A 27,835-nucleotide genomic window follows, 5' to 3' on the forward strand; every position below is an offset into this window, starting at 1 on the left:
ATAAATTAAAAAATTGTCCTAGTTGCCACAAAGCCGCAGCAAAAATATGCCCGGATGCCATTTTGGAAGTCCGATTCCCAGACTTTGACAACAGAGCCCATGTCATTTGACAATCTGAGAGCTACAGTGCTCCATGCATTTTGATTCCCAGCAGCTGCTATTGAGAGACAGCCTCCAACAATGGATAGAGAACATAGCATTAAAACAGAAGAAGAGTTCAGCTGGATGAGGATTGCAAAGGCCTATCTAGTCCTCTGTCCTGCTCTCACAGTAGTCAACCTGATGTCTATGGGAAGCTTGCAAGCAGGAACAGAGGGCAGGCCCCCCCCCCATTGGGAGACCACGCAATGGCCATTTATGCCCGCTGAGAGGGTCATTTGGGGGGGATAAGGCAGTGCTTCACTTTTGTGAACAAGCCTTAACTCCAAATTCGGAGGATAAAGATCCCTGAGGTGAAATCCATTCTAGTTATGTGAAGACACCATCTATGAAAATAGAAAGGGGGAGAGGATTTTCTCTGGTTTCCCCTCATTGCCAACTGCTTCACACTGTTCAGAAGGTACCACAACCTTCTGGAATGGATCTCAAAGGCTGGGGGATACACTTGGATAGGGAAAATTAGAGAAAACTCTGCCCCCTTCTCAAATGTCAACAGATGTCTCCACTGAAAGCAGAAGGGGAGCATTGGTTTTTATCCATATATTTTTTAAAAAAATGATTTCAACCATGTTACAAGAAAAAGACGAACAAGCAACTCTGAATAAGTTGTCTTAATGGTTTGTCTTGTTGTCAGGTAATAGGGAAGCGTTAATCTTCTAAATTATAGTTTCTCATTTTCTTGGGCTTAAGTTCAATCTCCCATGTTTTCAAATCAATTCAAGGTTTCTTTTTTGGTCCTCACAGAATGTTCACCAGGTTTTCTCCCAACACACAGTTCATATATTTACAAGCATTTTTACCTTTCTTTGTACAGCTCCATTTGCACCGCACAAAAAGTGCGAGGTTTTTAGTGGGGACAATTAAAATAAAATCTATCATTTGATTAATGATGTAAAACCCCCAAAATGTATTTTCTGTAGTTAAGTTTTTACCTCTATCTTCAGGACATTTTATTTTATTGCTACGGCTAGTGACTGATTCAAATAACGAGTCAATCATCTATATCTATCTATATATATGTATCTGTCTGTCTATCTATCTATCATCTATCATCTATCATCTATCATCTATCATCTATCATCTATCGTCTATCGTCTATCTGTCATCTGTCATCTATCTATAAAGTAGGCTCAAAGCACTCTAAACAGTCATGGCTTCCCCCATAGAACTCTGGGAACTGTGGTCTGGAAAGGTTACTGAGAGATTTTAGGATCCCTCTATTCTCCTCACGCAGCTATAATTCTCAGAGTTCTCATGGGAGACAGATTGATTGCTGAACCCCTTTTGGTCTGAAGATCTCATCGTAATCTGAAGACCACCAGCCCTGGTGCTTTCTCCCTTTTAATGCATGGCTTATAACCACCAGTCTCATTTAGGTGCCTATTTGGACATGCCTATATTAATGGATTAATGGAATATTCTTATTGTTAATGTCATTTGGGTTGCGCCCAACTCAGTATTAATCCATGCAGACCAACTGAAATTAATGGAGTTAAATTTGTTCATTTCAGCAGGTCTACTCTGAGCAAGGACTAGCATGGGGTGCAGCCCATGTTTTTTTCTTCCTTCCTTCCTTCTTTCTTTTTTTGTTATATTTACCAAGAAGGTATTCCGAAAGAAAGAAAGAAAGAAAGAAAGAAAGAAAGAAAGAAAGAAAGAAGCGTATATATTTTTCCAGTGGGACCAACAGTAAGTCTGGGATGCAGCAATTGAGACTACGGAATTACATTAATAATCTTTGCTGCTGTGCCTCTACTTCAATTAATAAATTAAGCCTGTGCAGTTGATTTAACAGCAAAGGAAAAAGTCAGGAGATCTGATCATCGATCTCATGGTTAGGTTGCTTTCAACCTTCCGATGCACTGTGAATTGCAAAGTGGTCACTTCAGTTTGTTCCCAAACCCCATTCAGTTCTGGTGAAATTTTATGCACAGAGTTGACCCTGGTTCCCATTTCAGATGATTGCATTTTGTGTTGTAGAATGTAGAGAGTCCTGGTTCTCTTAGACTGAGCATGTTGCTCTGAACTGCAGAGCTATCTAGAAACAGAATCTATTCTATTCCTCTGCTTAGGAAGTCCCAAAATGAAAATACAAAATTAGAAAAAGTAAAGGGAGCTGCATTAGAAAAAAATGCACAACCCAGATCCAACCATTTTATAAGGTGGGCCAAAATGTCACAACGTAAGGTGCAAGTGTTTAGGCCGTCCAGAATGGAGATTTCTGGAAACCTGAAATGCTTCACACTATTTTGTGACATTTTGGTTGATGTATTGCTTTAATGTGAGCTTTGGAGCACAATTCGGGGATTATCCAAACTGCCCTTAATTCATATCGGGTACCTGGAATAGCACAGCTCAAATTCACTTCTCTGCTATCTTTAGCACCCACCAGTAAAATTACGTCTGAGTTTAGCCACCATGGAAATTTGCAAAAAATGATTTCCAAAGACAGTCACATTGACCTAGACTAAGGAAAAGAATTTCCCACCCAGCCTGAATTAACTGTCCAATGTTCTTGAGGAAAGAAGAGGCAGGTAACATGGTTTTGCAATATCCCGTTCTGGCTAGGATCACAAGTACATTTTCTATGAAAGGCTTGTTGTAAACTAAACAACAAATGCCCTAAGGTCAGGTTTACAGTCAGAGAAGGAAAAAAGGGCAAAAACGATGGAAAAGTTAGAATATTGTCACAGGCATGGAAAGGGTTGTGATAAATTCAGTGACTTACCTGTGACAGTCAGGTGGGTCCCTCCTCCGAAGACCCACCACAGTGACACACAGCTGTACAAAAACCTGCTGTCTCTTCACAAGGAGAGACAAGCCGTCGACACCTATCCCATTTGGGAATAGAATGGGCAACAGGGCAACTTCTGTTTTCCTTACAGTGAAATATTTCTCCCCTATTTCTTAAGAAGTTTTAAAAAATTAATTTATAAGCCACTTTTCCAAGAGATTGAATGTTTCATAAAGTGGTGGACAAACACAAATCAGAAAACAAGCAATACAAAGGAGCCATCTTTCAAACAGAGTCAATGGAACATACAGTGGTACCTTGGTTCTCAAACTTAATCCATTCCGGAAGTCTGTTCCAAAACCAAAGCATTCCAAAACCAAGGCGTGCTCTCCCATAGAGAGCAATGCAAAACGGATTAATCCGTTCCAGACTTTTAAAAACAACCCCTAAAACAGTAATTTAACATGAATTTTACTATGTAACAAGACCATTGATCCATAAAATGAAAGAAATAACCAGTGTACTCTACTATAAAATAAATAAGACAGCATTGTAGATTATAAACGTTAAAATTATTATTTTTTCCTTATCTGCACTGATGATATTCATTGTTTGGATGGGGGACTGTTATCCATTTCCGCAGTCACACAATCAATCAATCAATCAATCAATCAGTAGCTGAACTGTGTTCCACACAGTCACAAAAACAAATTAACCAAAAAAGCCTCAAAAACAAAAATGGAAAATAAATACAAAAACAAAAGTGCCAAACTTAACCCGTTCCAGAAGTCTGTTCGAAAACCAAGGCACAGCTTCTGATTGGTGCAGGCACCCCAGAAACAATAACCAACAGCTGCATTCGATGTTCGGTTTCCGAAAAACGTTCAAAAACCAGAACACTTGCTTTCGGCGTTTGAGAACCAAGGCGTTTGAGAACCAAGGTACCACTGTACAACTAAAAATATAGTTAGCGGTGTTTTGGAAGAAAGATGACATAATGACCTGGTTCATCCATGGGAACAGCATTCCTGGATTCTGTTTGGCAGCCAGAAGACTCTCAGGTCTTCCAAGGAGTTCTGTTGCCCATTATTTTTCTCTTGATGTTGGGAGCGCGATGGATGAGTTCCTTTGGTCCACCAGTAGCCAAGGCAGTGTCCTCCATATGACTGCAACCCCCTTCATCCCTGACCATACGCCACCCTAATTGTGGATGATGGGAGTTGTAATCCAAAAACCTAGAAGGTTACCAGGACTTTGCTTCAGTTTGGTCTCTGGAGGAGAATCTAAGAATTGGTACCACTATCTCATTTTGTCCAGGAGATGTTGGCTCTGTTTCTGACAAGAAGCCTCACAACTGAATCAGTCTGGAGGCAGTGAAGCTTTCTTTGTGCCACAATAGTTTTTTTTAATAAATTAAACTCAATGCACTGGACCGTTCTTTGGAGTTCAAGTATGAACTTCCTTAATTAGCTTCTAGTATGTCTCAGAGAAAACACTTATCACAGATTCAAAAAAATGAACTTGTACATTGAGTTCTGAAAGCTGCTGCTGAATTTCATTTATTCAGGGTGAAATATATATGCTTCCACTAATGCACAATCCTGCACTTCAAATTTGCAGATAGAAGAAAACTCCATTGCTTCTATGGGTCTCTGTCTGGTCTTTGACAACAATAAGGATTGATGGATTGATTGATCTGTGGGTTCTGACTTCTCTCACTTGCACACTGTCCATTTTTTGGCCTGCTATCATTAATTAATTAATTAATTAATTAATCATTCATTCATTCATTCATTCATTCATTCATTCTGTGGTTCTTGTGATGAAGAGTGGTATATAAATCTAATAAATAACAATAACGATGTTTTATGCAAGTGCGTTTTGATCAGAACGGCACTGCACCATGGATTTTGTAGTCAGCCCCATGGATTTCATAGATAGAAACCAATAGGAGTAGACTTTTGAGCAGACTTCTCAGAAGACGGCTATCACAAACCCATTGCTTTCTGATTTATCCCACTCTTTTGAGTGGCCACTGCTTCCAGGATAGAGAGATTCAAAATACATGGGGCAGCATCCATGGGGTTCAGCAGTCTGTGTTCTCATCCTCAATTTATTTGTATGCTGCTTTTCCAAAGTTGAAACCATGCTCAAGTACTGTAGTTCTCTTCCTTAGCCTGGACCACGTTTGCTGGCACTGAGACCTAGTAAACAGCTGGTGTACATGGCCTGATGGCCATTGCCATTCTGGGCTTCTTTGGGAGGAAGGCCAGAGTACAAATCCGATAAAAACAAACAACAAACAAGCAAGTAAATGAATGAATAAATAATACTGCAAAAGGGCCTGTCTAAAGCATTGTAGGTGTGCATTTTGACAGCAAAGATGCCTGCTTCTTGGGAGAAAAGTAATGACAAACCTAGACAGCATCTTAAAAAGCAGAGACATCACCTTGCCAACAAAGGTCAGTATAGTTAAAGCTATGGTTTTCCCAGCAGTGATGTATGGAAGTGAGAGCTGGACCATAAAGAAGGCTGATCGCTGAAGAATTGATGCTTTTGAATTATGGTGCTGGAGGAGACTCTTGAGAGTCCTATGGACTGCAAGAAGATCAAACCTCTCCATTCTTAAGGAAATCAGCCCTCAGTGCTCACTGGAAGGACAGATCCTGAAGCTGAGACTCCAATACTTTGGCCACCTCATGAGAAGAGAAGACTTCCTGGAAAAGACCCTGATGTTGGGAAAGATGGAGGGCACAAGGAGAAGGGGACGACAGAGGACGAGATGGTTGGATAGTGTTCTCGAAGCTACCAGCATGAGTTTGACCAAACTGCGGAAGGCAGTGGAAGACAGGAGTGCCTGGTGTGCTCTGGTCCAGGGGGTCACGAAGAGTCGGACACGACTAAATGACTAAACAACAACAAATATATGGGTTTGCAGTCCATCACAGGCAGAAACCTAGGTTGATGCAACATAGATGCACTGGGTCTTTGCTCCCTGGTCCCTGTAAGTGGGTTCTCAACTGTAGAGTTGGAAGCATCATCTAGTCTAATCCCCGTGATGTGATGAAGGGAATCCCCAGAGAAACTGCGACTTGAAATGAAGTCAGCTTTGGCCAAGAGAATTATGGCTCATGGTTTAAGAAGGCCCAAATGTGCCCTTTGTGGCGTTCCCTTGGGGCTGATCAGGCAGAAGGCAGGGACACCATCAGCAGGTGGAGTTGGAGCCAACAGCAGACAGAGGAAGAGACAACCGGTTCTGGTTTCCTCACTCCCCCCTGCAAGTCCTACAAGGAAAATAATGAGACTAAGGGAGACAGCCAAGGCCACATTTTAAACTGGCAGGCAGGTGGGGGCTGGCTAAGAAAAGGCTAGAGTTGGTGAGACAATGCTCCATTCATTGTGATGGTCCCACCTTCATAGGGGAGATGTTCTGAGCACAGTCACAAACACCTGACCAACAAGGAGAGACTCCTTTCTAGTTTTCAGGAAGTTTTTGTGGCAATGTCCATCAGGGTAGGAAGATTGGCATTAGTCCAAGTAGCATCTTACAAGGTTCACTGGTGTTTTCCCATTTAGGTTCTGGTCTGAGCCTTGCCTCTTGGTGTTCAGAGCTAACTAACAGCTGGTGCCTGGGGAAGGAGGATTAATCTGTAAAATATGGCACTGATCATATGTTGTTCTGGAGATTGTAAGATGCTATCACCAGCAGTGCAGGCCCCCAGCATTTATCTGACTGTGCCAGCCCTGGTAATATGCAGAACAGAACTGATGGAATGAGGATTGATTTTGACATCGACATCAACCCAATTCAGATCAATTCTGATCTGAAGTTGCATGGCAAGACCTTCCCCCAAGAACAAATTCTAGAATGAATGGATGATTCTGTAGGAACCATCCTGTAAAATGTGGATGATTCCTCATAAGGAGGCAATATTGGTTTCCTATGAGTTGAATTTAGGTGTAAGTCTGCCAACAACGAAAGCAGAATTTGCCACTGTTACCCTGCTGTCTCTGAAGCATATCTGCTTGTCCAATGTGGGAAACAGGAGACTAGACTAGGTGGGCATTCAGTTTGATCCATCAGGAGAACACTATAGATCTGGAGCTATGGAAAAACCCATGAAAAAAAGGTTTCCCTCCAATTTTTATAGTGTTCTTTTCAAAAAAATTTAAAGTAGAAAAAACAGTAAATATATTTCTAGTTTCCCCCCAATTTTTCACTTCCAGGTCTTTACAACTCTGGTCAGGAGTCATCTGACATTCTGAAATTAAGGGGTGAGATGGACCCAAAGTGGTGGTGAGAATTTACATGAGTCAATAAGCAGGTTACTTATGGAATACCAAATGGTTAAGAGAAGACAGTGCTTTGAGACTCATCCTCCTCTGAAGCAGCTATAGACATCTTTTTAGACCTTTGACAGTTCTCTCTCTTTCCAAATAGCCTCTCACACAAGTTAAAATAGGCTGGGAAGAAGATGGGCTATGGTGTTTCATTTCCTGACCAGCTCGTGACAGTACTGTGTAGAAAATTGGGTGGGACTGACTCATGGTATATGTAGGGTGACCACAATCTGGAGGAAGAAACTGGGACTTTACTAATATCCAGCCCCATATTTGTCATTTTAGATCAGGGGGTCTGACCTGTAGGCCCTCCATATGCACCCCACTTATTCAACCTATTCTTAAATGATTTGGCTCATCACTTTGAGGATGTAAATGGACATCCACCGGCATTAGGCCAACATAAAATAAGATTGCTTTTATATGCAGATGATATTACAATTCTTTCTCATACTCAGATCAACCTTAGAAGACTTCTGAACTCTTTTTTTCTTCCTTCTGCCAGATCAACTCCTTGGGAATTAATTATGAAAAATCTAAATTTATGATAATTTCTCAAAGTTGTCAAATTGTTAAATGGGGACTAGATAATCACGCCATTGACCAGGTAAAATCTTTTGAACACCTAGGGATATTCTACCAGCCAAATTTAAACTGGACAAAAACACAGGCGTTGAATGACCATCCAAGTAAAATGCACCACATCTGTGATTCTTCATTTTTTCTTCCTCAGAGGCAACCAGATGGTCCCTGCTGCAATAAATATATTTTAATGCCAACGTCCTTTCTCAGTTATTGTATGGCATTCCAGTTTGGATAGAAGCATTTAATAGAGTAGCTGAACAAATTCAAGCCCCATATTTGTCATTTTAGATCAGGGTGTTGACCTATAGGCCCTCCATATACTGTTGGACTCCATATTTCATCACCTCCAGCCAGCATGGTCAAAGACCAGGGAATGTCCAAAACCATCTCAGGGGAAACCAGTTAGTCACAAGCTACAGAGTCTTCCCAATAAATATAGAATGTTCATTTTCTATTGTTTTCTCTTATTCTCTCAACAAACCCATGGTTTTAATTCACTGGAGCCTCGTTTACCCTGAGTGCCAGGAGATCTTTCAGGGAGGAGTTGTAATAGTGCAGTTTTGCCCAACGTGGTGGCCTCCACATGACTTGGACTACAACTCCCATCAGCCCCAGCATTCAGATATGATGGGAGCTATAGTCCTAATTTGGGAGGGAATGGGTTTAGACGAAGCTACACATTCTCATGTCTCCTTATAGGTAGTGCCGTTCGCTTCAGCCGGTGCCCATTGGAACTGGTGGGGCAGGGAGACCAAAAGTAGGGAGGGTCAGCGCCGGGCAAAGCTATTGGCAGACTGCTTGTGGGAAGGGAGAAAGGACGGGTGGTTCTGCCTGAGGATACATGGAGGTTGCTTGGGAGCAGTGCTGCATTAACCCTAATGAACCACTCTTCACAAGGGGCATGGAGCGCACATGGCAGACCAGAGGTGATATTTGGGAATGTTTGAAATACCACCTGAAATGAATCCTAAATCCCCCCTTCTATTTCTCTGGAGCTGAATGGGAAGAGAGGAGTAGTGAATTTTCGTTGGGCAAAGGATTTATATGGAGGCATGTTCAGCTAGTTCATTAAAGTGAATAGCAACTTGAGTCAATTCATCACATACAGAGCCCTTAAGTAGCACTGCTCCTGCAGCACTGGAATTTGTTTAGATGCAGCATTGCCTGGTGGAAAGGGCTACAGCCCAATGGCAGTCCATCTGTATTGCATCAGGGTGCCCTTGTTTCAATCCCAGATATCTCCATGTAGGATCGGGAGCCTAGTACCTCTTCATTAAACATCCTGAATGCAATGAGTGATCCACTGAGTGGAAGGAAGAACATGTCGGATTGTACGTGATGTTTGGGAATGTTTGAAATACCCACCAGAAATGAATCTGGGATGCATCCTGAACCGAAATTGACCTTTTCCATTTCTCAGGACCTAAATTGGTAGGTAGGACTAAGAGAGAACCCTGCCTGATCTCCAGGAAAGCCACAGCCCACCGGTGTAGAAAATGCCCACCTAGATAGACCACTGGTCTGACTTGGGAGAAGGCCGCTTCCTACATTCCCATGAAATCGCACTGCTTTTACCACTGCATTTTGGCTGAGTAACAACACACTTCCTTCTGTACTAGGACAGGAAACCATGAAAACAACCTGCTTGAAGGAGATGGAATAAATGAGTGGGTCAAGAAATCACACCGGTGAAATGTATGACATTTTATTAATTTGCAAACATTATAAGCCAACATACAAAGGAGATTCCAGGGAGAAGAGGAAGGGAGAGGGTGTGGGGAGGGGAACGGCATAGGAAGGAAACCAGACTGGATGGATCAAAGTAGCATTAGAGGAAATCAGAGAATAAACTTGGCCCCCTTGAACATGAAAGGACTCTTTCTTCTCAGCTGCTGGAGGCACGAGGAACTCATCAGACCCATCTAGCCTTTAGGCACAGTCCAATCTCCTCACCACCTTCTCAACGGTCTTCCCTTCATGCGTCACTTTGCAGATGACTGCCTCATAGCTCTCCCAGTCGGTCTTTTTCATGCTGAGGTAGCTGCTGGCCGCGTACTTGTCATTCAGCTTGGTGGGCGTGGTTGTCTCCACCCCAGAGGAGATGGGGGTGCCATCAGCCTGCCAGGTAACTTGGACAGTGCCTGGGTAAAAGCCATCCATGAGACACACCAGGGTGGCTTTGTCTGAGCTCTTCAATTCTTCTGGGGATGGTGGGAAGACGTTCACTGTTGGAGGTACTGTTGGCTGACCTGGAAGTCAAGGGGAAAGCTGGTTAAGTGTTGTGTCTCAGGGGAATATTAAATATTTGGCACATGTAATGATTTACTTGATTTCATAAAGGAAGCACTAATCTGACTCTATTCCCCAAAGTTGTGTCCTGAAATGTTTTGTAAGGACATTTGACTGTCTGGAAGGCATGACTTGTTGATGTCAATCTCCTCCAAAAGCTTTTCTTCTCCCCCAGCCTTAAGACCCTTTGTAATACTGTTGCTTGTGAAGCCTTCTCCTCAATTTAACCGCCATTATGGATTATATCTTCTCAGAATGCCCTACCATTAAATATATCATATAGATGTTTCCGGATTTATTGTTCTCCATGTGGTGGGGGTGTCAGAAACTGGGAGCTGCTATTTAAATTTCCCATAATGCTCCTGATGTAGCATTACTCTGAGTCACTGTAAGCAAATTTAAATGGTGGCATCTGGACCCATCTATTTTTAGAAAGAGGATATTTTGCTGTAAGCTCAACTAGGTGGCCTACAAGATCCCTTATGATTCCTTATGATTCTAGTCCGCAGTTCTGTGTGCTGGAATTTTTGAAAGGATCTGGTGGCTTTCTGGAAGCCACGCCTTTTCATTTTGGTAGCCTGCCTTCTAGTCCCAAACGTTTTATTCCCCCTGCCAACTTCTAGAAAACATTTCCCCCAGTTTAATTGTCATTATTTTTTATATATTCTCAGAATGCCTGACTTTTTAAATGTACGGCAGAGATGACACCTAAGGTTTCTGATTTTCCCAGAGGTAGATGCCACTCACAGAGAGACGAAACCTTGCACACACCTCTGATCCATTTTTGCTTAGAGCGTTTATAGTGTTGAGCCTAGTGACCAAGGTGGAATGGGGGTGGGAGGAAGCAAGTGCGATGGTTAAGCCAGATATATTGTGTGCACCTGAAAAGAAGTAGAATGCTTTATTGCCTCTGTGTTTGCTAGATGTTCTTAGACTCCAATTCCCATTAGTTGGAGTCTAATAACACTGAGAGGCCCTCAGATTCTGCAATCCTGAATTAAAGCCTTTGTCTGTCACACTTTCTTTTTAATATTATTGTTCTTCTTGTTGTTGCTATTATTATTAATTAAGCCACCCTGAATCCTATCAGGAAAAAAGGTGTGGCATAAACAAACAAACAAACAAACAAACAAACAAACAAACAGTATAATAAATCATAATCAGTGCTTTTTTCCGGGGGGGGGGTGCAGGGGTATGCATACCCCTAAATATTTTGTGAACTTTTGAACTTTTGTCCATTTACTGTATTTATTTTCCCCAATTTGAACTTATAAAATGGTGGTTTTCTTCAGTCAAAATGAGAGTACCCCTAAACATTTGTTTTAGAAAAAAACACAATAATAATAATAATAATAATAATAATAATAATAATAATAATAATAATAATAAATCTTGAGGCCATATGCCTTTGAGGGTATATGCCTCTTGCGGCCATATGCTGATAGTGGATTGGAACAAAGTCCAAAGTAACAATTGCTTTCTCAAAATCTTCTGTACCATGAAAATAAATAAAAACAGTAATTTCTTTTTTTAAAAAAGTTCAAAGTGTGTGTGGGGGGGGTGGATCATCCATTTTCTCTCACACTTTCCACAACACCTCTCCCTCTCTCTTCTCCCCTCCTTCCCCCTCCCTCTCCACCAGAAGAGGGCCAGACCCCTCTTGCCAGAGGTTTCGCCTTATCACCCACATCAGGCTTTTGATTAGGCTCACAATGGCGTTCCTATTAAGCTTCGTGGACTTGGACATATACCAATAAGGATGGAGGGGAGTCGCCTAACAGCTCACAGAAAAAGCTGCCCGTGTAGCCGATGGGAGGAGGATGGGTTGGGTTGTGGGTGGCAGCCTCATAGATCAGCAACCTCTGATGCCTCCTCTCCGCAAATGTTCCCCCTTCCCTGCTTCACTAGGATTCCTGCATTGCAGAGCGCTGGACTAGATGACCCACAGGGTCCCTTGCATCCCTACATTTCTATGGTTCTGTGATACGCCACCAGCACATAACCAGGTTTTGAACTTGGAGCAATGCACTGACCCAGTCCTCACGGAGGTTGCAAACCTATTGCCTTTGGGGCTGCTGGCAGGAGGCTAGCATGACAGAATGGACCGGCATGTCAAGGAGAAAAGTATGCTCAAAATATTCCCCCCTGCAACGCTGGATTTCTTTGTACATGGATTTTCTTTAAAAAGAAGAAGGGGGGACCAAGGAGGAATACAGTGGTACCTCGGGTTAAGAACTTAATTCGTTCTGGAGGTCCGTTCTTAACCGGAAACTGTTCTTAATCTGAGGTACCACTTTAGCTAATGGGGCCTCCTGCTGCCGCCGCTGCACAATTTCTGTTCTCATCCTGAAGCAAAGTTCTTAACCCGAGGTAATATTTCTGGGTTAGCGGAGTCTGTAACCTGAAGCGTATGTAACCTGAGGTACCAGTGTATTCCAATCAATTTACAGTGGTACCTTGGGTTACATACACTTCAGGTTACAGACGCTTCAGGTTACAGACTCCGCTAACCCAGAAATATTACCTCGGGTTAAGAACTTTGCTTCAGGATGAGAACAGAAATTGTGCAGCGGCGGCAGCAGGAGGCCCCATTAGCTAAAGTGGTGCTTCAGGTTAAGAACAGGCCTCCAGAACGAATTAAGTTCTTAACCTGAGGTACCACTGTATTGTAGCTAATAGACCCCAAAAGGAAAAAAAAGGAAAAGGTTGTATCTGCCTAATGTTTACTCATAATAAACACATTGGAATTAATAGTTTGAAATTATTCATGCCCATTAATTTCAGTGAGTTAACTTTGAGTAGGACTAACAATGCATGATAACCGCGTAACTACATTAATATCTTCCAGAGGGAAAGGCCTGTTCATCTGTCATAGCAAAGAGCACAAAGAGTCTTGTGGTGCCCTAAAGACTAACACAGGTCCTGGGTAGCTCTAGCCAGGTTGGCCGAAAGTATTTTGCTGCCCCGAGGCAAAGAACAAGATGGTACAGCCCATTCCCCATAGAGAGGACAACTGGATGGGCAGCTGAATTTTACTTGAGCATTAGCAATGGAAGGAGATTGCCTGTCTGTATCTTTCTATCCACCCACCCATCCCTCTATTAATCCATCCATCTAGATCAGGGATCAGCAAACTTTTTCAGCAGGGGGCCGGCCCACTGTCCCTCAGACCTTGTGGGGGGCCCAGAGATGCATTTGAAATAAAAGCACACATTCTACTCATGTAAAAACACCAGGCAGGCCCCACAAATAACCCAGAGATGCATTTTAAATAAAAGGACACATTCTACTCATGTAAAAACATGCTGATTCCCAGACCATCCATGGGCCAGATTTAGAAGGCGATGGGGCCAGATCTGGCCCCCGGGCCTTAGTTTGCCTACCCATGATCTAGATAAACAAACACACGCACTTTGGTGATGAATTCATTTTTTTAAGACTACGTGAAATCTAGCTTCACGTTAAAACATTTTGTTGGCTAATCCGTATCACCCTTTCCCCCCAGTACACACACAAAGCGATCAACATGTATCTTATTTGAAGTTAACCAGCATACTTTCCCCTTACAACTAATGGGATTTTGGTGGGATTTATACTGCCTAACCATCGCTCCACCCCAATCCATTCCCTCACGGCAGGAATGCCTCCTTCTCATCAGCGATGCCCTTTGGAAGACTGGAAATTGACGGAAGTGCAATATCTTTACTAGGACCAACTAGGACCAAAAGCAATGAAAAAGCATCTCTGAGTTCATCAAAATGCTTCTGCAGGCGGGATGGTTAGCAAGGGGAAAAAAATCTAGAACAAAAAATGAGGTTGGGAGCGGGAAGAGAAAAGCGGCCAAGATGAAAAGCTGTAGTCTGCCATCCATTGCACTAAATATTATGTACTAATAGCATTTCCCATGAATGGGTTCTTACATGGCCTAAATTGCACTGGTCCTTGCGGAAAAGGGAAGTATCAACAGAATTAGAGGAACCCTGAACCTTGCCGTGTTTTGCTAAAGTATTGAAAAATCTTGGAGACAGCAACCCAAACAGCTCAATGAAGAGTGAGCATGCTGTGCATTCATGGACCGCAGATTGACTCTCTGAGAGGGGAAAACAAACAGAAAACTGTCAAGAGAGGGAGGGAATGGAGTATCCTGAGCAAGGCATTGCTGGCTGGCTTTCAGTAATCAGGAAACACCAGAGTGCAACGTTTTGTTACAGATCCTACTTGCCTTAAGAAGTCAGCTTATGTTAGTCATAGACCCATCAAAATTAGTGCCCATGGGTAACTTGAGTCCATTAATTTCAATGAGTCTACTCTTTAGTAGAACTTAGTTGGATACTACCCACTGGATGATATTCAACTAAAGTTGAATATCTTTAGTTGAAGATACTTACTCAGTGCAGATGCATTGAAATTAAATAGGTCTATTAGTTTCTGTGGGTCTATGTTAAGTAAAACTTAGCTGACTGTCACCCAGTGAGGTTTTTGCAATATCCTTTTCTTTTCCGCACCACCCATTTTTAATTCTTTTCCACTCTCTTTTTGCTAAACACCCTCCAGCTTGACAGAGGAAGGTTGATGAACCTGAACGGTTGGCCAGCTATTGTGACTTTTTAGTTAGTCCCCAATAAAGTTATTATACTGCAAATGGTTTGGTGTTTTTCCCCTCCTAATGGACAAAATCTTTTCGGAAGTGGCAAGCCATGGACCCAACACAAACTACAACTCTGTTACTTTGGAAAAGAGACCCATTGACTTCACTGGGACATATTTTCAAGAAAATGTATTTAGGATACAGAGTCTATTCTGCTTTCTTTTTGTTAGACTTGTTTCTGAGGGAATTGGGTTCAAAGTTAGCTTCTTGCATTCAGAATAGAGATGAATACACATTGGCAAGCAGAGTGGAAAATTCTAGCAACTTACAAAATAATATTTTACCTAACTTTTTCAATTCAACCAAATGCATCATGCTTTTGTAAAACCTGTTTCTGCATGAAGACGTACCTGCAAATCATCTTTCTACCCCTGCACCATGAAAAGATTTAATGTCCAGGGCAAACTGATTCAGATGTAAACTCACCAAGTTCAACCACTATTACTCCCAGGTAAGTAATTGCATTATTACTTATCCTATTATTTCAATCTATGACACCTAATATTTTTTAAATTCAGCAATGACTACAAAGGGGGGAAATGATATCATTTCTAATACAACCCCATTTTGAATTAGTTTTAAATATTACTTGTTGCTACAGATATTATTCTAAAAAAGGTAGAGCAGTCTTAAACTGAAAAGGCAATTTTGCTTTGTCACCATGGCCTTCCTGAGTGTGACAAATGAGAAAATTTGCTTTTTAACTTTGCCATAACCTTACCTGCGTATTCTTTTCCCACAATGGGAAAAGTTGAACCTACTAATTGACGACCCCAAAAACTCTCATCGAAAGTTGTAATGTTATTAAAAATGACAGACAGCAACAGTTTCATAACAGCAAAGCATTTACTTATTCAGAAGTCTCACTTTGTCAACTGGACTTACTCCCAGTTGCCTTAGATTACAACTTTAATCGGCACATAAAAGCAGAGAAACATTCTACAAATTCATCCGATCTAGTTGACCCAAGAGAGGACAAATCCTGACCCTCTCCTAAGCTGATTTGAAGTACTGGGCAAGAGATGCCCTGCCTAAGCCAAGACAAAGTTTGGAAGGAAAAATGACAGAAATTAAATACAAAGCTGATCAGAAAACAATTGTATAGGCATTTTAAAGCGACTTACCTAGGATATTCAGACGGGTTCCACCGCCGAAGACATACACACAGTGGCTAACGGCCTTACAAAAATGTTTTTTTGTCACCAGAAAAAACTGCTTCCTCTTTTCTGGATAGTGTACCTGGTCAGTGTGAATTTGATGCAAACGGCATGCAGCAAAGGGCTTTGAAAGATGGGGCATAGGTGAGTTTTCAGTGCAAAAATGTTTGATGGATTCTGATGCAAAATAATCCATTGGAAAAAGAGAGAGCGCTGGGCCCTAGATCTGGAAAAAAAATATATTCTGCAATGTGGTCGGGAGCCCTGCTGAAAAGGGTGTGAACAGCTGTCCCATGCAGACTGTCGTGCAAATAGTCATGGATGAATCTGTCAATTTCAGTTTCTCCCAGTTTTTCATTATTCTAATCAAAAACTCAGTTTGCCACATTTTGGTATTTTTATTTTTAAAGGAAGTCCTCGTGAAAATCCATCAGCATTGGATTTTCAGCATTGTAGTGGTGATTTCTCTCAGTATACACATTCTTTTTGCAAGCAGTCTCCCTCAAAACAGTGCTTTTCCGTGTGCTATTTTCATTCGCACATGCACTTTTATGCATAGTTCCCTCTAGCAAACACAGTTTTTTCCTGCACATCGTTGGTTTCCGTGCTGCATTGCAAAATTCAGAGAAGGATTGATTTTGACGGAAAGCTGAAATTGTCTTCCCATATTGTTCTGGGAACAGCAGGTGAGATAGTTCGCATGAGCACGAGGAATTAATGTCTTCCTCCAAAACCTCCTTGCAAAGGATCCAAGTGTAGCTGCAAGTTAATTAATGTCTTCCTCCATAACCTCCTTGCAAAGGATCCAAGTGTAGCTGCACGTTACAAGAGGGCAGACCCTCAGATTCCCCTCCTGTGCAGATCCATCAGGACTGGATAGGTCTACATATGTCTAAGGCAACTTACTTGTGGACATAAAGGTGCACATTTGCACTGAGTGGATGCTTAGGGAGATGTACACCATCGCACCAGCATACTTTGACCGTCAATTCACTTCCCTCCATCCAGTTCTTACTGTGGATAGGTGTGCTATCTGTGGCAGTTTTGCTCTTTTTACCTTTACCTTTTTACCAGTCTCTGGTTATGTACCCACGGCTCTACATTAGTCATGTCCATTAATTGCAACAGGTAAACTCTGAGTAGGACTAGCACCGGCCACAACCCTTCACCTCTGTGGAATTCAATCTTGGCTTGCAAACTGGATACTCGCCTCCAGTAAAATATTAATTCACTTCCTTCACCCACATTTTTTGGTGATTAAAATATATATCTCTAATTGGGCCTTTGTCAAAACTGAGTCCAGGACACAGTGCAAGCAAAACTACCCACGTAAAATAATCAGTTCTTCTCTATCTCATTCTACCACTGAGATATTTCCCCTTTCTGCTCAGATTGATTTCAAGACTTGTGGCTCATCTTACTACAGTTCTCAGGTGTGTCTCTGTATGCAGAGAGTTTACTGAAGACTGTACATTTACAGTGGTACCTCAGGTTAAGTACTTAATTCGTTCCAGAGGTCTTTTCTTAACCTGGAGCACAATTTCTGTTCTCATCCTGAAGCAGAGTTCTTAACCGAAGGTACTGTTTCTGGGTTAGCAGAGTCTGTAACCTGAAGCATCTGTAACCTGAAGCGTATGTAACCTGAGGTACCACTGTACTTCAGGGCAATATATGTATCCTGTCATATTCAGAAGTCTACCCTACACCATCCAGAATCTAGAACACTTCTGACTCCGATTTTCATTGAGACCTATTAATTCATCTTTTTCTTTTGGAATATTTTTTGTTGGTTTTTACAAGCACAAATTTAAAATAATGAAAAGAAAAAACTTTTAACATATCCATACATGAGATTCTCTGAATCTCGTGACTTCCTCCCATCCCCTACATGGGTCCTTAAGACAGTTTTTCTAAAACTCCATATTCTTACATTCTCCACAGTTTTCATCTCTTTAGATTATCCATGTCTTTCGTTTCTTTACAGGTTGTTTTTAAAGTCCAGCTAATGTTTTTATTTGTTTACAATGGTCTCCTAAGTAAATTATGAATTTTAATCCGTCTTTTTCTACAAGCTGGATTCCCATAGGCATCCATGACAGATTTGTGTAGACTTCCCCTCTATAGACTAATTTCTACTAAAGTTGTTTTAATAAAGCCGTGAACCCCTTCTCAAGTGATTCCTGGGTCCCTGGAGAATTCTACACAACACATGCACCCATTCTGTAGACAACACCATCTCTCCCATCTGGTCTGAATTTATATGTGACCTGCAACAGTGCAATACAGATGTGTTGTTATATCTGGTTTGAAGTTTACCCCCCAAAATAACCCAACTTCACCAAACACAAGGAACACACTCCAAAGTACAAATCTGTGCCATCAGATTCCATAGAAGAGAGATGCTCTCACATCTCCTTCAATTCCTTAAAAACTGTTGACTTGTCATTAGGAACACAGCAAGATTACTAATTCTGAGTCAGACCATGGTCCGTCTAGTACGATATTGTCAACCCCATGTAGAGATGCTGGGGACTGAATCTGAATCTGTTCTGACTGAAATTCCCAGGTGTCAGAAACGGTTATTTATGTATGCTACTACGGTGTTTTGTTAGCCCCAAAATGGAAAACGAGCGAGGTCCCAACTAAAGAAGAATGGCAACTTAAGTTGACAGAATATGCGCAGCTTGCAGACTTAACATATGGAATAAGAGAACAAGGAGAACATATGTTTAGAGAAGATTGGGAAATGTTTATTGAATATATGGGGTGAAACTGTGTACACTTGAAAATGGCAGCATTAAGATAAAATCAGCAGGGTAAATAAGTTATGATGGATGTAATAATGGAATACTGAATGGTATAGTTTCTGTAAAACATGCAGGGATTTAAGATATGTAAAACGAACCATGGAAAGAGAAGAAGGGAAGTCATTGATTACTTAAGGATGTAATAAAACAGAAAATTTAATGAAATTTATATATACAGAACCTGGGACTTTCTGCATGCAAGGCAAATGCTTTTTCACTGAGCTACTGCCCTTCCTCAAGGATTTAAGCAATAATCGTTTACTAATTGTGTAGGTTTTCCCCTCACCTGTGGGACAATAATCGAGGAGAAGCTATAAGCATACGAGGACTCTACAGTCATGCTTACCTGAATCACAGTCCCAGCGTGTAACTCCTCTGCCTCTGAGATTTAAGTCAGGAGATTTAGGGTGCTTTCAGGAAAAAATCTTTTCTCCCCACTCCCTGCCGATAATTCTGAAGAGTTCACTTCCAAACGAGAACTGATGTGGTTGTAGCATCCCACAATAAAGGAAGAACGAGAGAAATCTGTAGAAATCACCAATTTCTCCATGAAATCCATTCTTGCATGTGCAAGACATAGCAGGCAATTGCAGAAAGATTCCGAAATGCTGAGCTGCTGATGAAATGCAAACCTCTTATGAAGTTGAATAGTGCTGTTTCCAGAGCAGAGCATTACTTCTGTGTAATCCGGTTAATATCATCACAGGAACCTTAATCCTTTGAGCGATTTCCCTTTTATAGCTAGAATGGCTCCATCCACAATGGAGACGCTTAGGAGAACTCCAAGGTTTTTTGAGGTAAAAATGAATAAATGAAACGAGGTGGAAAAGGACCAAAAGACCAAATAACTTCCAAAATAGCCCAGTGAAATTGTAGCGCTCAGTAGCCAATAAATACTGGAAAATGGAAAATCGGGGTAAACCATTTCCCCTACACTATGGAAACTGGGTAAGAGGCAAATGGTGTATCTTGAACAGAAGTACTCCAAACTGCAACATTTTTTTTCCCCAGCTTCCACTTGCCACATCTGCTCATATTTCCACAACATTGCATGTGGCTTAGCTGAAAAGCATGGTTTGAGAAATCTGCAGGTTAATCTCTGTGGATATCCTGTGGCCTTTAACGCCACCCTTTAAATACTCACAAGACAACCCGTTGATCAAACTGGATTTCAACGTGTGGCCAAATTAACTCCATTTTCTGCCCATCCAGAAAGTCCAAAAATCTAAAAAAACAACAACCCAAAAACTCGAAAGGCTCCAGGAAAGGTACATATCCTCAACATGCACAAGTCTACATAAGCACACGGCACCAATTGTCAGGAGCAGTACATCTGATAAGCACTTCCTTCCAGAGGAGGAGATTGGTAATGCTTCAGCTGCGGCCCGTGGCTTGTGCTCAACTGGCATTTTCTGAAAATAGCAGAGCACATGTTTCTGGTACAGGAGGGTTCCTAGGGTCTGTCTTTGCATCCTCTGTGCAAATGAACTGAAAGCCGTTGGCCGGCCCCTGGTCCATTCACAGAAACACTGAAACATCTGTCAATGCGTACAGTTGGTGGTTAGAAAGGGTTGGGAGGTGATCTTGGGCAGCTATTAGAAGAAGCTGCTGGGGCTTGGACGCCTGCAGCAGATGTTCACAGAGTTCTACTAAGTACGTTCCAGGTTTTAACTCAGTCTGCATTTTTAAAGTGACCCAGCCCGATTCACACTTCCTGGACTAATATGCACAGAAGAACGCAGTTATCCTTTTGATTTTATACTTCTCTGAATCTTGTGACGCAGCCCCTGTGCGAAAAATTAAGCACAAGAAGGCATGTGAAAATGCATATTGTAGGTGAAAAAGTGTGGGAAAATGCATATTTGAGGGGAAATGTATATATGTGTACAACCACTCACCCCTACTAAATAATTGGAAGTCAATAACCCTTTCTGGTCAATGCAGGTCCTACAGTTCAGTGGTAGAACATCGGCTTTGCATGGAGAAGATCGCAAGTTCTTTTAATAAATAAATTTTCAATTACTAATGTCCAATAAAAGCCACATTGTGTCAGTCTCAAATTACAATTCACATTCAGATATACAGTGGTACCTCGGGTTAAGAACTTAATTCGTTCCGAAGGTCCGTTCTTAACCTGAAACTGTGCTTAACCCGAGGTACCACTTTAGCAAATGGGGCCTCCCGCTGCAACCGCACCACCGGAGCACGATTTCTGTTCTCATCCTGAAGCAAAGTTCTTAACCCGAGGTACTATTTCTGGGTTAGTTGAGTCTGTAACCTGAAGCGTCTGTAACCCGAGGTACTACTGTATATCATTTATAAACCCAATTATACATTTTGTATGGCCTCCCATGTGCTGGATTTCAAAGTGGAATGTTTTTATTTCATCCTGCTTCTGAAGTCTTAATTAATTCAAGCTTGTTCTTAATCCCCTATCAACAGCTACAGAGTTTTTGACTTCCATTCGTATTAACACATTTAATAAATCTTATTTCTGCAAAAGGAGTTCTGTATCCTATAAATATCCTGTGAGGGATGTTTATTTTATCCGTTTGTTTGTTTCTTCATTCTTCCTGCTCTCGATCACGTTTTCCACGGCATCGCTACTTCTGCTCTTTTGCTCTTTTTCCCCCTTTGTTCCCAGAGGCTGTAAGAAAAGATCCCAAGTCAAATCCCCACCATCTCCAGGTGAGGCAGGGAGAGACCCCTTGCCTGAAACCCAGTACTTCTGGGATTGCAAGACTGCAGGGAGGCACACGCCGGCCCCATCCACCAGCCAGAAGCCCAAGGCTTTCCAGGAAGAACATTACAATCAGGAGAAGACCAGCTTGACTCCATCTGTCAGTCATAGAAAGAGCAGCTACAGGGGCTTGAATCCCTAGTAATGTCTGCCAGAAAGAATAATCAGCTGCGACTACCAGTTGTTCTGCCGCTGCAGAGCTGTTGGGAAACTGGGAAAGTTCCATTGGCGGAGCATGAAACTCTCTCTCTCTTTTTGTATATCATTTTTATTAAATTTCTATTTTACAATTTTAAATACCCATTTTTACATCCTTAATATGTCAGTGACTTCCCTTCTTCTCTTTCCCTGGTTCATTTTACATATCATAAATCCCTGCATCTTTGACAAAAACTATACCACGTGCATGCGCAGAAGTGCTAAACCGAACCATGTGCATGCGCAGAAGCGGTCCTCCGGTTGCGAATTTCTCAGGATGTGGCCAGACCTCCGGAACGGATCCTGTTCACAACCAGAGGTACCACTGTATTTTGAGAGAATGGCTGACCCTGAGTGTTATGAATGAGGGAGCAAAGCTTCTTCCTATTGCTCTTATTTTAAAACACATCTCCCACAAAATAACACATGTTGTTGTTGTTTAGTCGTTTAGTCGTGTCTAACTCTTCGTGACCCCATGGACCAGAGCACGCCAGGCGCTCCTGTCTTCCACTGCCTCCTGCTGTTTGGTCAAACTTATGCTGGTAGCTTCGAGAACACTGTCCAACCATCTCGTCCTCTGTCGCCCCCTTCTCCTTGTGCCCTCCATCTTTCCCAACATCAGGGTCTTTTCCAGGGAGTCTTCTCTTCTCATGAGGTGGCCACAGTATTGGAGTCTCAGCTTCCAGATCTGTCCTTCCAGTGAGCACTCAGGGCTGATTTCCTTCAGAATGGAGAGGTTTGATCTTCTTGCAGCTCATGGGACTCTCAAGAATCTCCTCCAGTACCATAATTCAAAAGCATCAAATCTTCAGCGATCAGCCTTCTTTATGGTCCAGCTCTCACTTCCATACATCACTACTGGGAAAACCATAGCTTTAACTATACGGACCTTTGTTGGCATGTACTCCTTTTATCACATACACAAACCTCTCAGTACATTTTTGAGCCAATAATTGTATCACAAAGTTCAGAGAAGTGGAAAACCAGAAGGATTAAGAGTGTTCCTATTTGTATACGGTGAGAAGTGCAAATCAGGGGTCTTCACTACAATTCCTGGAATGTTTTAACACTGGGAACTGTAGTTTTGTGACGGGGATACAGGTCTCCTAACAACTCTTTAACCCTGAACATGCTGCATTACCCAGGATTATGTGTATGGGGGAAGCCATGATAGTTGTGTAGTGTAGTTCTGCTTTAAATGTATAGTGCCTATGTAGCTTCAATGAAACTCTCCAGAATTCTTAAGTGAAGCAGAGAAGCTGACCCAAATTAATTTATCTCCTAGTTCACACCTCCATCTTGTGTATCAGAGCGAAACTGCAGGATGCGCTTAGATTTTCAGCTCGCCAGTAGCTTGCTACCGGATACTCCTTCCTGCTTCCAAGAAGCCTGAAGATGGCAGCACAACCAAAGAGATGCAAACATCTGAAAAGCCTTTCCAGGCATCCGCCTCCAAATAAAAGTGGGGATAGAGAAAGGAAGCAATATCACCACTAGCAGAGGTCAGATGCATTTGCAGCAGTGCCTGTCTCTTGCAGCAACATGAAGCTATTGCATGTTAAGCTCTTCCCTTGAAGCTTCTCCAATGGCTTTTCCCAGTTGCCACCTGCAGCCTCTTGACACTTCTAGTCCCTTCATTCAACACTCTTGACCCCAACTATCTCCCGTCTCATGTCCCCTTCTTGCACCCATGGAAAGCCATCTGTCATTGCCTCCCCCAGTCCTGTCTCTGTGGCTTTCAGCCATGCTGTTCCCGCCTTAGTTCCTGAAGACACACCTTCGAGGATTTCCCCTGATATTCAGCTTAGTCGACTTTTGTTTTCCCTGCAGTCCTATTGCTACCTCCTCCAATTTTGCTACCCACCCAGTGGCGTAGTGTGGGGGGTGCAGGGGCGGCCGGCCGCACCGGGCGCAACATCTGGGGGTTAGGGTTAGGGGCGCAAATCCACGGGTTAGGGGACGCAAATCCATGGGTTGGGGGGCACAAATTACTTGCCTTGCGCCGGGTGCTGACAACCCATGCTACGCCACTGTACCCACCTACTTGCCCTTTCTGTTCAATTGCCCATCGAACCTCCCATGAGAGTTGGGAGATTCTCCTTCATTGGAGGTTTTAAAGCAGAGGTTGGATGGCCATCTATCATGTATGATCTAGCTGAGATTCCTGCATTGCAGGGGGTTGGACTAGATGACTCACTGGGTCCCTTCCAACTCTGCAGTTCTGTGGTTCTTCTACACAGGTATTAAAGATGCAACAAAGCAGTGGCGTAGCGTGGGTTGTCAGCACCCGGGGCAAGGCAAGTAATTTGCGCCCCCTAACCCGTGGATTTGCACCCCCTAACCCATGGATTTGCGCCCCCTAACCCTAACCCCCAGATGTTGCGCCCGGTGCGGCCTGGCCCCCCTGCACCCCCCACGCTACGCCACTGCAACAAAGTCTCTGGATTTGATTCTGAGACAGACTCTGATGTACGCTCACACCACCAGTTTGCATTCCTTAGTGCAGAAAGTATTGATCTGATGTGTAGAGATCTTTCCCATTCTAATGAATTCAAGAGGGTTCTGGAGGCTTCTCTGTGTGAAAGAAACAAGCAGAAGGTCCGTGATGTTTGGCTTATTCCTTCAGAGAAGCTGAGTACAGCTGGCTTAAACTGGTTCTCTTATCTCAAGGTTATGCTGGCTATAAAAATAAGGCCAGAAGGAGCCTGGGTTTCATGTTCTCTTTCTATCTCTTTTTCTTTCTGGTGTGGTGTTCTGTACATAGTATGCTTAGTGTTAAGGTTTAGACTTATTACACTGGGGAACAAAATTTTTGTTGCATTGACACCTGCAGTTGTTCTAACCTAATTTCGATGTTCTGATTTCATATCTGAAGTTGGTTTTGTTCTGTAAGCTATAGTTTTTTGTTTTTGTTTTGCAATTCATGTTTTTCACTTTTCACCATAATCCTTGTTTTTCACAATGCAAGAATTCAATATTTTATTAAACACATAGCCAAAGTAGTACAATATGAGTATTAGTGTAAGTGACTTATATAGCATTGAACGTGACATGTATAGCATTGAAAATGACATGTATATCTATGTACAGTTGGAGGTATGCAAAAAAATGTATTCCCTTGGGATACACAGTGTACTGGGGAACAATTTTTTTTCATTTTCTTTTGCATGAGATTTTTCAACTGTTCTTATATGTTCTTCCAATGCTGATTTCAAATCTGAAATCGATTTTCATGTACATGCGATGGCTACCTTTCAATTTCCGACTTTTGCCGATATGTCATATTTACACTGGGGATAAGTGGACACTGACACGTTGATCTACCCTAACTACATGGTAATTATTGTTTTGCAAACTTAACTTTTCTTTATTTTTACAGTTTTGTATCCTAAATATTTGTATTTTTCAGATCGGACCATGGCTTCTTCATGTAGACAAAAATGTGTTATCAGTTATTGTAAGTTTAAGTCTGCTGCAACTGGATTTCTTGTGGACAGTGCCAATCCTGAATGTATTTGGATTTGTGACCATTATGCTCATTTGCCTTTAGTAGCAGTAAAGCTCTGCTGGATGAAATACAATTGCCTCTGGTCTATTTTTGGGGAATCCTGCAATGTGTTTAAGTTGTTACTCTGCTAACTATACATTGGAATCTGCTCTGGATCAATATTGAGTAGAATTCCATGACACTTTAGGTTATATTGATCACTGCTTGTGGTCTTCCTCTAGACATTTGGTTGGCGGCTGTGCGAACAGGATGCAACACTAGGATGAGCCTTGGGCCTGATCCAACAGGTGTCTTCTTAAGCTCTTGACTCCACCAAAAGTTTAGTACAGGCAGTATTTTTCCCCTTGGAGGTATTCAAGAGTCAATGGGACACGGGTGGCGCGGTGGGTTAAACCACAGAGCCTAGGACTTGCTGATCAGAAGGTCAGCGGTTCAAATCCCCGCGACGGGGTGAGCTCCCGTTGCTCAGTCCCTGCTCCTGCCAACCTAGCAGTTTGAAAGCACGTCAAAGTGCAAGTAGATAAATAGGTACCGCTCCAGCGGGAAGGTAAACGGCATTTCCGTGCGCTGCTCTGGTTCGCCAGAAGCGGCTTAGTCATGCTGGCCACATGTACGCTGGCTCCCTCGGCCAATAAAGCGAGATGAGTGCCGCAACCCCAGAGTCGGCCACGGCTGGACCTAATGGTCAGGGGTCCCTTTACCTTTACTCAAGAGTATGCAATACCAACACATTTCCCCACTGAATTCTACAAGTGTGGCACCATGCCCATTCCATGCCATGCCAAACACCTGTTCCACCCTGTTCTGCCCCTTTGCAGTACCAAAAATAGCATGTGCATCAGCAGTCATGCATGGGCCAATCGTGTGCAAATGCGGAGGTGCCTGTACTTTGACGGTTTGTTTGCATCATAAGTGAACACAATTCTAAATTTATTCTTGCCTTAGGGAAGAGAAATACAGGTTTCTGTCTCAGTTCCCCATCAGGCTGCATCACCATATGTGTCGTTGCACAGTAATAATCACCCTTGCCATTGGCCAGGGCTCCATAGATTGTTATTTTTTTAAAAAAAGGTAAAGGACCCCAGGACAGTTAAGTCCAGTCAAAGGCGACTATGGGGTGTGGCACTCATCTTGCTTTCAGGCCGAGGGAGCCAGCCTTTGTCCACAGACAGCTTTCTGGGTCATGTGGCCAGCAGCACAAACTGCTTTGGCACAACGGGACACCGTGATGGAAACCAGAGGGCACGGAAATGCCATTTACCTTCCTGCCACAGTGATACCTACTTATCTACTTGCACTAGTGTGCTTTCTAAGTGCTAGGTTGGCAGGAGCTGGGACAGAGAAATGGGAGCTCACTCCATCACATGGATTCAAACCGCCAAACTTCGAACTGTCATGGTGTCCTGTTGGCCTGAAAAGCGAGATGAGCACCACACCCCATAGTTGCCTTTGACTGGACTTAACCATCCAGGGGGTCCTTTACCTTTATTTTTACCTTCACATTTGATTGCAGTTAGGTATCTGTGCCATTTTTGAATGCTGCTCCATTATTATTTTTAAAATTGTGCTTTAAAAAAGAAAGCGAAGATATTACGGGGAAGAGTTGTAACCTGGCCTACTCCTTCTGCTGTTATACTTTCAGCAGGGTTTGCTTTTTTATTTTAAGAAATAGGATATATTTAAAAATGTAGTCCCTCTGTGGAAGGACTTAGGGACGATAAGGCTCTTAATGGCTACAAAAATGACAGCTAAATTCTACCTCCGTTATCAGAGGCAATATACCACTCAGTGCAAATCACTGGGAGCTGCGAGTGGAGACAGTATTTCTGTTGCACTCAGCTGACAAACATAGACATTTCTCTTTGACAGAAGGAGGTTTTTGCCTCACTTCCTCCTTTGATGGGGCCACTGTGCTTGCTGGCTAGCATCTTCGTCCCAGACTTGGCAGTAATAGTCAGCCTCATCTTGCTGGTGGACATCAGTGATGGTTAAGGTGGCTGTGCCGCCAGAGCTCTTTCCAGAAAAGCAGTCTGAAATATCGGCAGGTCTTATGCTGTCCTTATATATAACCAGTTGAGGGGCACTGCCATGTCTCTGCTGGTACCAGTGCACAAAGTACCTATCAAACTTATCCCCTGAGCAAGTGAGTTCCACAGTTTGCCCCAAAGACACAGAGGCAGATGGGGGTTGTTTAAGTACATACTCGGCAACAGAACCTGAAAGAAGAAGAAATTTTTTTAAAAATCATGGTGTTACACGGATGTGGAAATCATCTGGTAAACACATACGGTACATACAACTCTTCCTAAGAGAGGAACACTGACTTATTGGACTGCACATCATATCAACTAATAAGGCTCAAACTCCAGTCTAAGACAATGCAATGACAAATCTTCCTGCAGATAAGTTGATAGGAGAAATGAAAGTCTAGCATCCAACAGAAATGAGGAATGGGTCTCTCATCACCTGAGCAATAAGTGAGGGCCAGAAGGAAGGGAAACCATGCCATGATGTTCATTGCAGAGGAATGATCTTTGCTGTGAAAATGGCGCATCGGGACAGCTTTTCTCCCCATTCTTAAAGCCTGCCAAAGTTGCCTGTGGTTCTCTGCATGCAAATCTGCTTCTTGTTGATTGGGTGCTGATCCTGCTCCAATGCACATGAGGAAG

At 42.5% G+C, this 27,835-nt stretch overlaps 1 protein-coding gene and 2 gene segments (V, D, J or C); all 3 read right to left on the reverse strand.

The window, feature by feature from the left end:
* Positions 1–27,835, reverse strand: part of LOC308575987 (immunoglobulin lambda-1 light chain-like) — a 106,945-nt gene that overhangs the window by 21,554 nt on the left and 57,556 nt on the right. The window lies entirely within an intron of this gene.
* Positions 1–27,835, reverse strand: part of LOC308575971 (immunoglobulin lambda constant 6-like) — a 73,230-nt gene that overhangs the window by 12,469 nt on the left and 32,926 nt on the right.
* Positions 1–27,835, reverse strand: part of LOC308575977 (immunoglobulin lambda-1 light chain-like) — a 45,398-nt gene that overhangs the window by 2,282 nt on the left and 15,281 nt on the right. The window contains exon 3 of the V gene segment in view: positions 2,888–2,921.

The sequence above is a fragment of the Podarcis bocagei genome (genome assembly GCF_964188305.1).
Source record: "Podarcis bocagei genome assembly, chromosome: 16".
Taxonomy (NCBI): domain Eukaryota; kingdom Metazoa; phylum Chordata; class Lepidosauria; order Squamata; family Lacertidae; genus Podarcis; species Podarcis bocagei.